Source organism: Heloderma suspectum, chromosome 12 (assembly GCF_057233095.1).
Source record: "Heloderma suspectum isolate Gila_16-S chromosome 12, 16-S_ref, whole genome shotgun sequence".
In the NCBI taxonomy this organism is placed as follows: Eukaryota; Metazoa; Chordata; class Lepidosauria; order Squamata; family Helodermatidae; genus Heloderma; species Heloderma suspectum.
The window spans coordinates 37,492,497-37,506,536 of record NC_139469.1 but is presented as its reverse complement, the minus strand read 5'-3'; the positions used below and the strand labels follow the sequence as shown (position 1 = coordinate 37,506,536).

General features: G+C 49.3%; 1 long non-coding RNA gene across 2 annotated transcripts in view; it reads left to right on the top strand.

Annotated features, from left to right (window-relative positions):
* Positions 1 to 14,040, top strand: part of LOC146336852 (uncharacterized) — a 52,514-nt gene that overhangs the window by 11,493 nt on the left and 26,981 nt on the right. The gene's annotated exons all lie outside the window — the stretch shown is intronic.

Here is a 14,040-nt window from a genome sequence, read left to right as displayed (position 1 = left end):
GTTTCTGGGAACCACCTCCCTTCCCCCTCCCCCACCACTTCATAGGCGATGCAGATCGGCTCCAGGCTCATAAGAGCAGTGAGGAGTGGGGCAAAAGGAGGCATTCCCGAGGGTGGGGAGCGCCGAAGAGCTGGTACAATTCTTCCTATGTATTATCTGGCCTCCCCACCCCTGCTCTGACGTCCTGGGGCTAGATGGCTGAAATCAGCCCTCTAGCTGCAAATGCAGCGTGGCTGGATAATGCTTATCCCTGCATTGGATAAGTGCTCCCCCCTGGGTTTGGCAGCAGCTGCCTCTCCACAAAGGATTGCTCCCTGGAGCTACCATCCACTTCGCACCACCTAACTTTCTGAGCAAGGCTTTTCAACAATGGTGACACTCAAAGCAAACCAAAAAGAAACAGATGTCATGGAAAATGAGTTTGAGTGAGCCTTTCTAACAACCCTCCTGGAATGAACTCTGGAAGAAGAAACATACCAAGGTGTCTAGCTGAAATTGTAAACAAGACTTTTTCAAATATTACTGGTTTTGATACAATAGTAACACCAAGATAACACTATGTATATTCCTCTATTTTATGACTAGTAATTTTAGGATTTAAAATGAGCATTAATAGGGCAATTAAGTATAATTCAAAAGTAAAATCGTGAAAGTGGGTCACATGTTGCAGGTTGGGAGTCCAAAGTGGGTCTCAGGTCTGGACCAGTTGAAGACCACTGATCTACATAAGGCTTTAACATATTCACATGGAAAGCCTGTTTGGCAGAATTGGGGGGGAAAATGAGCAAACAATCTTGCCCAGACTTTGTTTCACCACATGAGGGCCCTCCTACATCAGAGACAGCTTGTCTGGTTTAGTTGGTTTCAGAACAAGGACCCGATCTCTCAGCTGGAAAATCCACATTTTGGCTTTCACGTCATTCCAGGCCTTCTGATCACACTCGCCCTTCAATAGGTAGTCTTTAGTAACCTCCCGGACGTCCCATGAAGTGTTCTGTAGTTTCTGCATAAAGGCCAAAGCCGACTCTGGGGAAGAGTCTAACTGGCCCTCCCATTCTGCTTTAAGTTCCAAAAAGGCCCAGAAAGCGGCCCTTGAAGGATATTGCTTGGCCCTGTGTATTCTCCAGTATGGCATTCTGCAGGGGGCAGTTTTGTCACACATGCTATTTAACATCTACAGGAAACTGTTGAGCGCGGTCATCCAGAGTTTTGGAGTATGTTGTCATCAGTAAGCAGATGATACTCAGCTGCATTTCTCTTTTTCATCTTCTCCTCTGGCTCTGAGGAGTGCTAGATCAGTGCCAGGCTGCAACAATGAACTGGATGAGGGTGCTTGAAGCTCAATCCAGACAAGTCTGAGATGCTGTTAGTGGGCGGTTCTTCTGATTCTGGATGGGTTTGCACACCCCCTGAAGGAGCAGGTTCATAGCTTGGGGGTTCTCCTGGAGTGTCACATTTCCCTTGGCCCCCCTCTTATGGACTCGTACACACAAATAGAGAGGCTTCAGTCTCATGCCTTCAATTCATTATAAACAGGTTCATTACAGATTCAGGCCACAAAGGATGCGTCCAGGGGATTCAAATAGGAACACTGAAGTTGCCTGCAGTTTGAAGTGAGGCTTGCAGGCTAGACTAACTTAGGGAGGGATGTCCTGCCCTTCCAGTGATGCTTTCTTATGTCGCCTCTCACATGCATCGCTAACTGGGTTGACCATCTGAGCTCTGCCTCTGATGTTTCTCTCTTAGCTCTGCGCTGCAGTCTAGCATCTCTTAGGTTACAGCCCGCCCGCACTCTCCTCCTCCTCCTTGTCCTCCTCCCAGCTTCTCACGGGGGGGGCAAGGGGGGGGCTTCAGGCCCAGCCATCTGGGAGTTAGTAACCTGAGAAGCACTCCCACCCATATCTGAACTGGCTTGGGAAAACGCATCCCCTGGTTCTGGCTGTTCCTCTTCTGATTCTGAGCTGCTAATTATCTCCCTGCGCTCAGAATCAATCCTGACAGGAGTCATCTTTGCCACCTGAGGCTCAGGTGGCCTCAGTGGCACAGAGTGCCTTCTACCAGCTTTGGTTGATGGCCCAGCTATGCCCCTATCTGGACAGGGATATCCTGGCTTCAGTCATCTGTGCTCTGCTAATCTCCAGGTTGAGTTACTGCATGTGCTCTATGTGGGGCTGAATTTGAAGATGGTTCAGAAATTGCAGCTTGTGTAAAATACAGCTTGTGTAAAATGGCCAGATCGATAGCAGGGACCAGAGGTTCTGAACATATAACACCGATTCTGACCTGCTTGCACTGGCTGCCTGTAAATGTCACAGCCCAATTCAAGTTGGTGCTTTTGACCTATAAAGACTTATATGGCCTGGAACCGCAATACCTGACAAAGCTTCTCTCCTGGTGTGGATCCACTCATACACTATGACTGTCATTTGATATAGCATGATAAGGTTTTTAATTATGTATTTATTTATTTAAAACATTTATATCCCGCTCTATATCATTAAGATCTCAGGGTGGCATACAGATAAAATCAATGTAAACAATTGTTATATTTTTGTATGTTGGTTTTATTCATTCTGTTTATTTACAACATTTGTATGCTGCTGTCCATCTAAAACAGATTCTGCAGCAGTGAACATAAGGGTACAATAGTAGAAAAGATAAAAGATTAAAATACCTTATTAAAATTATTAAAAACAGAATGTCAATAAAAACTGTGGCTGGAACATAAGGAACAATAAGGAACAGCTCATGATCCAAAGCATGCCACATCATCTGGCAAACATGGCGGAGGCAGTGTTATGGCATGAGCATGTATGGCTGCCAATGGAACCAGGTCACTGGTGTTTATTGATGACCTGACTGCTGATAAAAGCAGCAGGACGAATTCTGAAGTGTATAGGGCTATACTTTCTGCTCAGATTCAGCCGAATGCTGTCAAACTGATAGGACACCGCTTCATATTGCAGATGGATCATGACCCAAAACATACAGCAGAAGCTCCCCAAGAGTTTCTCCAGGCAACGAAGTGGGATGTTCTTCACTGGCCAAGTCAGTCACCTGATCGCAACCCAACAGAGCACACTTTTCACTTGCTGAAGACAAGACTGAAGGCAGAAAGACCCACAAACAAGCAGCAGCTGAAGGCAGCTGCAGTAAAGGCCTGGCAAAGCATCTCGAGGGAGGAAACTCAGCATTGGGTCATGTCCATGGGTTCCAGACTTCAGGCAGTCATTGACTGCAAAGGATTTTCATCCAGATGTTAAAGGCGATCCTTAAGTTTGAAATGATGTTGGTTTGTTCCATTACTTATGAGCCACCAACGATGGGGGTGTATGTATGCCACTGGCTGTCCTTCCTGTATGGTTAGTGCCCCACTTTTGTCCAACCCCTTGAATTACAGCGGAAAGTCCTGACTTCGCTCCCATCTGGGTGTGTTTCCTTTCAACTTCAATGTGGTGGTGTGCAGAGGCCAATTGCCAAAACAGTTATCCTTGTTCCAATATTTCTGGCCCTGACTGTACCTCAAGGAGTGACTCTCCCTGTAGCGCCCTGCCCTGCCCTGCCCAGGCCTTAAGATCTTCAGGGAAGGTTCTTCTGGTACATTATGTGACAACACGGGAGAAAGCCACTTCTGTTGTGACACCATGATTATGGAACACCCTCCCCATGGAGGTGTAACTTGTGCCGACATTATAGTCTTTCCAGCACCAGGTCAAAACCTATTTGTTTGCCCAGACATTTTAAACTGGTTTATGAAGCTAGGTGGTATAGCTCCCTATTTTATGTATCTTCTGTGGGGGTTTTTTTAAGGATTTTTAGTTTTATTACATTTTGTAAACCACCCTGGTAATATAAGATGAAGGACGGTATGTAAATAAGTTTAAATAAATAAATAGGCCTTCTGCCTTGCACTGGGAATCATTATCTACATCCAGCATGAGGCTGGCCAACTGCATAATAAAGATGAGCTGTGCTGGGGCTGCTCATCTCTCCTTCATAGCAACAAGGGTGGATGTCTTATTTGTGTGGGACAGGGTGTATCCCCTGTAAAAGAGAGCAGCAAAGAGAAGATCGGCATCAGTACTAGGAACAGGAAGGGGCTAGGGCTTCCTGCATCAGGCAAATACTGAGAGCATCAGCCACCCGTCCACCATTTTGCAGGTGGTGGAAATGGAGAGGGGCTTTGGCAACAGCACTCAATTTCTCCTCAGGACCTCCTTCATCCTGCTCCATAATTCTTCCCAAGTTCAGGGAGAAGAGGAGATAGATTCAGACTTTTCCAGCCTAATGAAGGTCTGCTCTCTTCACCTTGCCTTTGGCATACTCTTTGCATACTCAGTGTTATTCCTTTCACATATGTGATGCAGTTGCAGATGTTAATCAGTTCCAATCTTAGCTTTGTTACTGATCTGAAGATCAGTTTTTCAGTTCTTCTCAGCATTTCCAACCCAGATATGTGCAAATCTCACAAAGAGATCTAAGCTGGTTGTCTGTTTAGGAAGTACAGCCCAGGATATCTGGCAAGTGCACTCATCCACGGCTAGCCTGCACACCCTGAACCCATGAAGCCAGCAAAGCAGAGAAGTGCAAGGCATTTGCTGGCATGGCAGAAGCAGGATGGAACAAACACAGGCATGTTGTCCACCTCAGTCTCTACTGCTGGGGATTAAGTATCTGAGCCTAATTTGGTCCCTCCCAACAGCAATACCCACAGGCTGTGAACAGCCTCCCTCCATGAAAAAAGCAGTAATAAACATTCAACACACTTTGATGATTGCATTTTCTATTAAGCAACATTTACTGACTTCAGCAAAGGAGATCATTACCTTGTCGTGGTGCTGGAGCTTGAGCACCTCAATGACGTCATGAGTTAAACCGTGAAGGGACACCCAAGACGGGAAGGTCATGGCAGAGAGGTCAGACTAAATACAATCCCTGGGGAAGGAAACGGCAACCCACCCCAGTATTCTTGCCATGAAAACTAAATGGATCAGTACAACCAGAGATATGTCGGTATACCATTGGAAGATGGGACTCCCAGGTCGGAAGACGGTCAAAATGCTACTGGGGAGGAACAGAGGTTAAGTTCAACTAGCCCCAGATGTGATGACGCAGCTAGCTCAAAGCCAAGAGGACGGCTAGCAGCCAATGGTGCTGGTGGTGAACAACGAATCCGATGTTCTAAAGATCAACACACCATAGGAACCCGGAATGTAAGATCTATGAGCCAGGGCAAATTGGATGTGGTTATTGGGGAGATGTCAAGATTAAATATAGACATTTTGGGTGTCAGTGAACTGAAATGGACGGGAATGGGCCATTTCACATCAAATGACCACCAGATCTACTACTGTGGACAAGAGGACCACAGAAGAAATGGAGTAGCCTTCATAATTAATAATAAAGTGGCTAAAGCAGTGCTTGGATACAATCCAAAAAATGACAGAGTGATCTCAATTCGAATTCAGGGTAAGCCATGTAACATCACAGTGATCCAAATATACGTCCCAACCACAGATGCTGAAGAAGCAGAATTAGATCAGTTCTATGAGGATCTGCAGCACCTACTGGATAGTACGCCAAAAAAAGATGTTATTTTCATTACAGGAGACTGGAATGCTAAGGTGGGTAGTCAAACGACACCTGGAATTACAGGCAAGCATGGTCTGGGAGAACAAAATGAAGCAGGACATAGGCTGATAGAATTTTGCCAAGACAACTCACTGTGCATAACAAACACTCTCTTCCAACACCCTAAGAGACGACTTTATACATGGACTTCACCAGACGGTCGACACCAAAATCAGATTGACTACATCCTTTGTAGCCAAAGGTGGCGGACATCTATGCAGTTGGTAAAAACAAGACCTGGAGCTGATTGTAGTTCAGATCACAAACTTCTTATTGCACAATTTAGAATCAGACTAAAGAGAATCGGGAAGACCCACAGAGCAGTTAGATATGAGCTCACTAATATTCCTAATGAATATGCAGTGGAGGTGAAGAATAGTTTTAAGGGACTAGATTGAGTAGATAGGGGGGACCACAGAAAAAGAAAACCAAGAAGGCAAGATGGCTGTCTGCTGAGACGTTGGAAGCAGCCCAAGGAAGAAGGAAAGCAAAAGGCAACAGCGATAGGGGGAGATATGCCCAATTCAATGCAAAATTCCAGCGGTTAGCCAGAAGAGATAAGGAATTATTTTTAATCAAGCAATGTGCGGAAGAGGAAGAAGAGAAGAGAACAGGAAGGACAAGAGACCTCTTCCAGAAAATTAGAAACATTGGAGGGAAATTCCAGGCAAAAATGGGTATGATCAAAAACAAAGATGGCAAGGACCTAACAGAAGCAGAAGAGATCAAGAAAAGGTGGCAAGAATATACGGAAGATCTGTATAGGAAGGATAATAATATCGGGGATAGAGTTGACGGTGTGGTCAGTGAGCTAGAGCCAGACATCCTGAAGAGTGAGGTTGAATGGGCCTTAAGAAGCATTGCTAATAACAAGGCAGCAGAAGATGACGGTATCCCAGCTGAACTGTTTACAATCTTGCAAGATGATGCTGTCAAGGTGATGCATGCCATATGCCAGCAGATTTGGAAAACACAAGAATGGCCAACAGATTGGAAAAAGTCATATCCCCATACCAAAAAAGGGGAGCACCAAAGAATGTTCAAACTATCAAACAGTGGCACTTATTTCACATGCCAGTAAGGTAATGCTCAAGATCTTGCAAGGTAGACTCCAGCAATTCATGGAACGAGAATTGCCAGATGGACAAGCTGGGTTTCGAAAAGGCAGAGGAACTCGAGACCAAATTGCCAATATCCGCTGGATAATGGAGAAAGCCAGGGAGTTTCAGAAAAGCATCTATTTCTGTTTCATTGACTATTCTAAAGCCTTTGACTGTGTGGATCATAACAAATTGTGGCAAGTTCTTGGTGGGATGGGGATACCAAGTCATCTTGTCTGCCTCCTGAGGAATCTGTATAACGACCAAGTAGCAACGGTAAGAACAGACCACGGACTGGTTTAAGATTGGGAAAGGAGTACGGCAGGGTTGTATACTCTCGCCCTACCTATTCAACCTGTACGCAGAACACATCATGCGACATGCTGGGCTTGATGAAGCCAAGGCTGGAGTTAAAATCGCTGGAAGAAACATTAACAATCTCAGATATGCAGATGATACCACTTTGATGGCTGAAAGCGAGGAGGAGCTGAGGAACCTCATGACAAAGGCAAAAGAAGAAAGTGCAAAAGCTGGGTTGCAGTTCAACCTCAAAAAAGCCAAGATTATGGCAACCAGATTGATTGATAACTGGCAAATAGAGGGAGAAAACGTGGAGGCAGTGACAGACTTTGTCTTTCTAGGCACAAAGATTACTGCAGATGCTGACTGCAGCCAGGAAATCAGAAGACCTTTACTTCTTGGGAGGACAGCAATGACAAATCTTGACAAAATAGTTAAGAGCAGAGACATCACGCTGACAACAAAGGTCCGCATAGTTCATGCAGTGGTATTCCACATAGTAACCTATGGCTGTGAGAGCTGGACCATAAGGAAGGCTGAGTGAAGGAAGATAGATGCGTTTGAACTGTGGTACTGGAGGAAAATTCTGAGAGTGCCTTGGACTGCAAGAAGATCAAACCAGTCCATACTCCAGGAAATAAAGCCAGACTGCTCACTTGAGGGAAGGATATTAAAGGCAAAACTGAAGTACTCTGGCCACATAATGAGAAGACAGGATACCCTGGAGAAGATGCTGATGCCAGGGAAAGCGGAAGGCAAAAGGAAGAGGGGCCAACCAAGGGCAAGGTGGATGGCTGATATTCTGGAGGTGACGGACTCGACCTTGGGGGAGCTGGGGGTGGCAACGGCTGACAGGAAGCTCTGGCGTGGGATGGTCCATGAAGTCACGAAGAGTCAGAAGCAACTGACCGAATAAACAACAACAAAACATTTACTGAAATCTGAATGAGTGAAGACTTTATAAATAATGAGGGGGAATCATAGAATAGTAGGGTTGGAAGGGGCCTACAAGGCCATCGATTCCAACCCCTTGCTCAGTACAGGAATCCAAGTCAGAGCATCCCTGACAGATGGCTGTCCAGCCTCGTCTTAAATGCCTCCAGTGTGGGAGAGCCCACCACCTCCCAAGGGAATGGGTTCCATGGGACCTTACTGATCATTGCTCTGAGTTTATTAAAATCAGCTTTCCTAAAATCCAGGGTATGCATTATTCCATAATCCAGGGAATAATATGGGGGCTGTCTTCACAGGTTATTTCCTGTAGATTGGGAGCGTTTTGAGGTCGTTTGTGGTACATGATGTCATGGCCAGTGCACTGCCAACCAGCAGCTTCTGTCTGGAAAGCCACATTATCGGAAAATAATTTTACTCTTATTTTTTTAGTTAAAGCAGCTCCTGGGTGGTAATGCTGCAGTGTGTCATCTTCCTCCGCATTAAGTCCTGGGTGTGCCTTTGTAACCTGGCTGCCCCTCCCCCACCCATTCACACATTTTCCCCATTGGCACTACTATACTTAGGGAGAGTAACTAGCCTGCCTTTCCCACTCATCAAAGTGCTATTGTGCCTTTTGGAGCCTTCAGAATCATGCTGCACTTCCTTTTCTACAGTGGGAGTAACTAGCCTATGTTTCCCCGTTGAGAGCTGTGATTATGCCCCTCGCTGATGTTTGCATTACTTAGCTTCCCTGAAGTTGCATTATTTCACTTCTCTGATGCTTGCAGTAAAAATGGGTGAGAAGCTATAACTCCGTGACAGTTTGCTGGAATGGGGCGAAATTGGGTTGGTGGGTTGTTCTCATGGAGAGCCTTCAGATGCTGCACTGGATAATCTGGGATTTTGGCTTCTTCATGGAAAAGTGAGCAAACAGGGAGCTTATACTCTTTCTTTTGGCATTAAAGAAATGTGCATTGGTGCTTTATCAAAGTAGTGATCTACCACGGTATCATGATCACTGGAGGAGAGAAGCCTGTCACTGTGAGCAAGGAGAAGTGGCCAAAGAAGGAGAAACATAGAATTGCAGCGGTGGAAGGGGCCAACAAGACCAAGTCCAACCCCCTGCTCAATGCAGGAAGCCTTATTCCCAGGCATTCTCTCATCCAAGTACGTACCAAGGCTGACACTGCTTAGCAGCCAAGATCAGATAAAAACAGGCACATCCAAAGATGGGTTGGAGCTATAACTCCCTGTTTGCTGGAATGGGCCTTATTTGCCCTGGTTGGGGGCTGTCATGGGAAGTGAGTATCTAGCCTGCCTTTTGTCATTCATGAAAGTGCTACAGCACTGTTTCTAGCTTTCAGAATTGTGAATTATAGAATCAGAATAGTAGGGTTGGAAGGGGCCTATAAGCCCACGGTCCAACCCCCTGCTTATTGCAGGAATCCAAGTCAAAGCATCCCTGACAGATGGCTATCCAGCCTCGTCCTGAATGCCTCCAGTGTGGGAGAGCCCACCACCTCCCTAGGGAATTGGTTCCATTGTCGTATTGCTCTGACAGTCACGAATGTTTTCCTGATGTTCAGCCAGAATCTGGCTTCCTGTAACTTGAGCCCAGTTGAGCCAAGTATCCCCCATCTTGTAACTGTGCATTTGGTTTCTTTTTCCTAGGTGCAGAACTTGGCAGTTAACCCAATTAAATTTCAGTCTGTTGTTTTCTGCTCAGCACTCCAGCCTATCAAAATCACTTTGAATTTTGTTTCTGTCTTCCAAGGTGTTAGCTATCCCACCCAATTTTGTGTCCTCTCCAGATTTGATCAGCATTCCCTGCACCTCCTCCTCCAAGTCATTAATACAAATGTTGAAGAGCACTGGCCCCAGGACTGAGCCCTGTGGTACCTCTCCCCAGTTTGAGAAGATCCCATTCATAAGCACTCTTTGAGTCCGATTCTGTAGCCAACTGTGGATCCACCTGATAGTTGTTTCATCTAGCCCACTCTTAGCTAGTTTGCTAATCAGGATATCGTGGGGCACTTTGTCAAAAGCTTTTCTGAAGTCAAGGTATATGAAGTGCACAGCATTCCCACAGTCCACAAGCAGGGTGACCTGATCCAAAAATGCAATCAGATTCGTCTGGCAGGATTTGTTCTTGACAAATCCATGTTGGCTTTGAGTAATCATTGCATTGTTTCCAAGGTGCGTACAGATTGATTGCTTTATGATTTGCCCCAGAATTTTCCCAGGGATTGATGTCAGACTGAAAGAACTCGGCATGTTTAGCCTTGAGAAGACTGAGGGGAGATCTGATAGCACTCTTCACGTACTTGGAAGGTTCTCACAGAGAGGAAGGCCAGGATCTCTTCTCGATCCTCCCAGAGTGCAGGTCATGGGATACTGGGCTCAAGTTACAGGAAGCCAGATTCCGGCTGAACATCAGGAGAAACTTCCTGGTTAGAGCAATATGACAATGGAACCAGTTCCCTAGGGAGGTAGTGGGCTCTCCCACCCTGGAGGCATTCAAGATGAAGTTGGACAGCCATCTGTCAGGGAGGCTTTGACTTGGATTCCTGCATTGAGCAGGGGGTTGGACTGGATGGTCTGATAAGCCCCTTCCAACCCTACTATTCTACTATTCTATGGTGCACGTGCTGGTACCCTCTAGGCTTGATTTTTGTAATGTACTGTACTTGGGGCTGCCTGTATATCTAGTTTGGTAATTTCAACTTGTACAAAATATGGCAGCCAGGTTGGTCGCTAGGACATCCTGTGGAGACCATTTTATATTGATTTTCAATCTTTACCCTGGCTGCCAATTTGTTTCTGAGCAAACTATAAAGTGCTGGTTCTTACCTTTAAGGCCTAACATGGTCTAGGTCCAAGGTACCTTGGGGATCGCCTTCTCCCCTACATCCCAGTCTGCCTTCTAAGGTCCTCTGAAGGCTACCCGCTGTGCTGCCTAATGTGCGATTGGCAGCCATACGCACAAGGTCGTTTTCCTTTGCTGGCCCTCAGTTGTGGAATGACCTGCTGGTTGAAATGAACCTGCTGACCTCTTTGAAGGTTTTTAAGCAGGAATTAAAGACTATTATTCCAGCAGGCCTTCCCTTTTTAGAACGCTCTTCCCTCTTTGTTGACTCTTAGGAGTTCATCACACTGAGATGGCTCTCTCTCGGAAGTTTGCAGGCTCTTTATGCGACGCCGTTACCATCCAAGGCACCTCCTGCCATTTCCCCCACCCTAGCTCATGTTTTCTCCAAACACAAAAAAATGTATTTTTCCCAGTCCGTGGAACAGGAGTGCCGTGACCTCCCTGTGAAATTTTCCAATAGCAGAAAAAACCACTGTGTCTGCCTGCTTTGGGCATTTGTTTTCAGTTGTTTGGGGCTCAATCAGGATGATGAAGGCTTTGAGGATGGGAATGGGGTTGCACGGAAAGAGACCAGAGCAGATTTGACAGGTGCGAGGGCAAGAATTGCCTGCTAATTGCAATTCCTGCCTCCATATTTCTCATTTGGAGGGAGAAGAGGGTAGAATGCCTCTGTACAATGAAGGGAAACACATCTGATCCCCCACCCCACTAAGCTCAGAAGCAACGTCCTCTGTTGTTTCAGAGCACCATATTAAGTTCAATGGGGCTTTCTCCCAAGTAAGTGTGCCGAGGGTTGCAGACTTGCAGGGTGATTTTATGTCTACTCAGAAGTACGTCCCATTGCGTTCAGTGGGGCTTACTCCCACATCAGTGCGCCAAGGGGTGCAGACTTACAGCACAATCTCAGAAGTAAGTCAGTGGTTTCCTGGGGGCTGTGAGCTATGAAAACAAGACTCCCCCCGCTCCTTTGCACACATGCCAGGGAGGGAGGAAAGACACTCCCTCAGTTCAGACCTCATGGCTGCTGTGTAAAGAAGCCCTCCTAATACCACAAGAAACTGAAAGCAGGAAGCTTGGTTTTTGTGGTGGTTTGCTTAATGTAGAGACACCCTTATATACTGTTTTTATGCTGTGTTGTTTTTGTTGTTGGGTTTTTTGTTACATTTTTTAAAGTTTTGTGTGCCACCTAGAGTATCTGCAGGTAGGTGGGTTAGACGTTGTAGTAATAGTAGTAGTAGTAGGCCTCGATGAGAAGTCAGAGGAATAAACAGGGCCTCTTCCCTTTGGCTCTCTCACAACAGGGGTCATCTCTGAGGGCTGGAGTCTCAAATATGGTGCCTGCCTCTCCCTCCTGATTTTTATTTTTATTAGACATACAAACATATTCTTGTAACTGAGAACCTGGCGTGTTGCAAAGTGAACTGCAGGCTTTCCCAACCATCTTATTTCCAAGAATGCCTCTGGACTCCACAGGGGCCCCAGAGGCATTTTTTGGAAATAAAAATGGTGGGTGGCTGCAGTCCAAGTGCCCAGTTCTCCCCACAAGGAAGGTGAGCTGGGCAGTGATAGCAAGCATGCTGGGGGTGGGGGCTAGTGGGGTGGCAGGGAGCCCCCCGGGGGGCCGGGGGGCGAGGAGGTGTTTCCTGTGCCGTGTGTTGCCTTTCTATGCAGGCGGGGCGGTGTTTGTTTTCTGGTTGGGGGGTGCTTTCCCTCCGCGGGGGGTTTTTTCTCTGAGCATGCCAGCTCGCCTCCCGCCAAATGGGTGTTTGTTGTACTTTGCGAGGGCAAATACGCGACTTGGCATTCGAGGCTCAGCCCCCACCTGTGCCTTGGGCCACGTTTCTTGCCTCTGAGCCTCACCAGCTGGCCTTCTAGGAAAAGGCTGTTGGAGCCGAAGATTGCGGGTTCCGAGGAGCGGCTTTGCGCTCTGGAGCCCCCGCCCTGCCTCTGCCTTTTCTTGAGCAAGCGACCTCTTTTACCAGTTTGCCTTCCGGGAAACGGGTGCTTTGTGACTGCTCACGTGCGCCGTGGCAGCCGTTTTTCGAGAGCACCCACGAAATTCCTCGTGCGCGCACTGGGCCCCGGAGGTTGGAGCCTGCCGAGCCGGGCGACCGAGGCCCGCGCAGCGTCAAGCCCAGGCCTGAAGCCGGACTGGAATGGCCGCTCGCCCAGCGCCCTCGTCCCCTTGCCCGACGGGGCGCCCTGCCGGGCTGTCGGCGATGGGGCGCTCGCGTCCGCAGGGCCGAGGCGCCGGCCCCGCCCGCCCGCCTTCCCGATGAGCGGATTTCCTCGGCGGCAGCTCACACGGCGGCAGGGCGAAGCTGCTGCCATCTTCGTTCCCCGTGGCCGCGTCTGGAGGGGGGCGGGGGCCGTGGGCGGGCGCTTCCCTGGCCCGGGCAGCCCGTCCCCGGGGCGGCGGGGCTCCTGTCGCGGGCGGGGGCGTCTGGCGAAGGGCAGCCGCAGCCAGCGGGGTCGGGGGAGCGGCGGAAGGCAGCGCGGGGCGGGGGCTGTTGGCAGGCCCCCAGGAGAGCCGAGCGGGGGCTTCATGTCCAGGCAGGGAGGGCGCGCGCGACGGAGGGGGAGTTTTCTGGCCGGGCGCGGCGGGGGTCCTCGAACGGGGCCGCTGTCCGCGCAAGGACGGGGCTCAGGCGCCACCTCCGCCCCGCCGCCCGTCTTTCGCGCGAGGGGAGGCGCGCCGCCCGCGGCAGCCATCTTGTGGTGGCGCCCGGGCGTTCCCGCCATCGCCGAGCGCGCCGCGGGCCCCGCAGTCTTGCCCGCCAGCTCCCCCAGCACTGCCCGCCCCCGCGACGGCATCGCCCAGGGCCCGACGCTGCGGCGGCCCCGGGCGGAGCAGAGTAACGACTTCAGGCCACGTCGTTCCGGCAACCGGGGAGGGCCATTTATTGACGCGGCGCACAACGTCGACGCAGTCTCGCCCCAGCGACGCCGGCCGGCTTCTCCTCGCGGGGCCGGCTCCGGCCGGCGGGGGCCGCGGCGGGCCTCTGCGGGAGCGGCCGCGTGACGCCACGTGCAGGCCCGCGCGCAGCGGAGCGCGTGCGGCGGCCTCCGGGAAAGCCGATTCCAGCGCGCTCGGAGCAGCGGCGAGCAGGCGCCCCGGCGCGGGGCCGAGGCAGGCGCGGCCGGAAGCGACGCCGGCGGGGGGCGCCCGGCCCCGCGGACGCCCGCTTGCTCGGCGGCTCCGCCCCC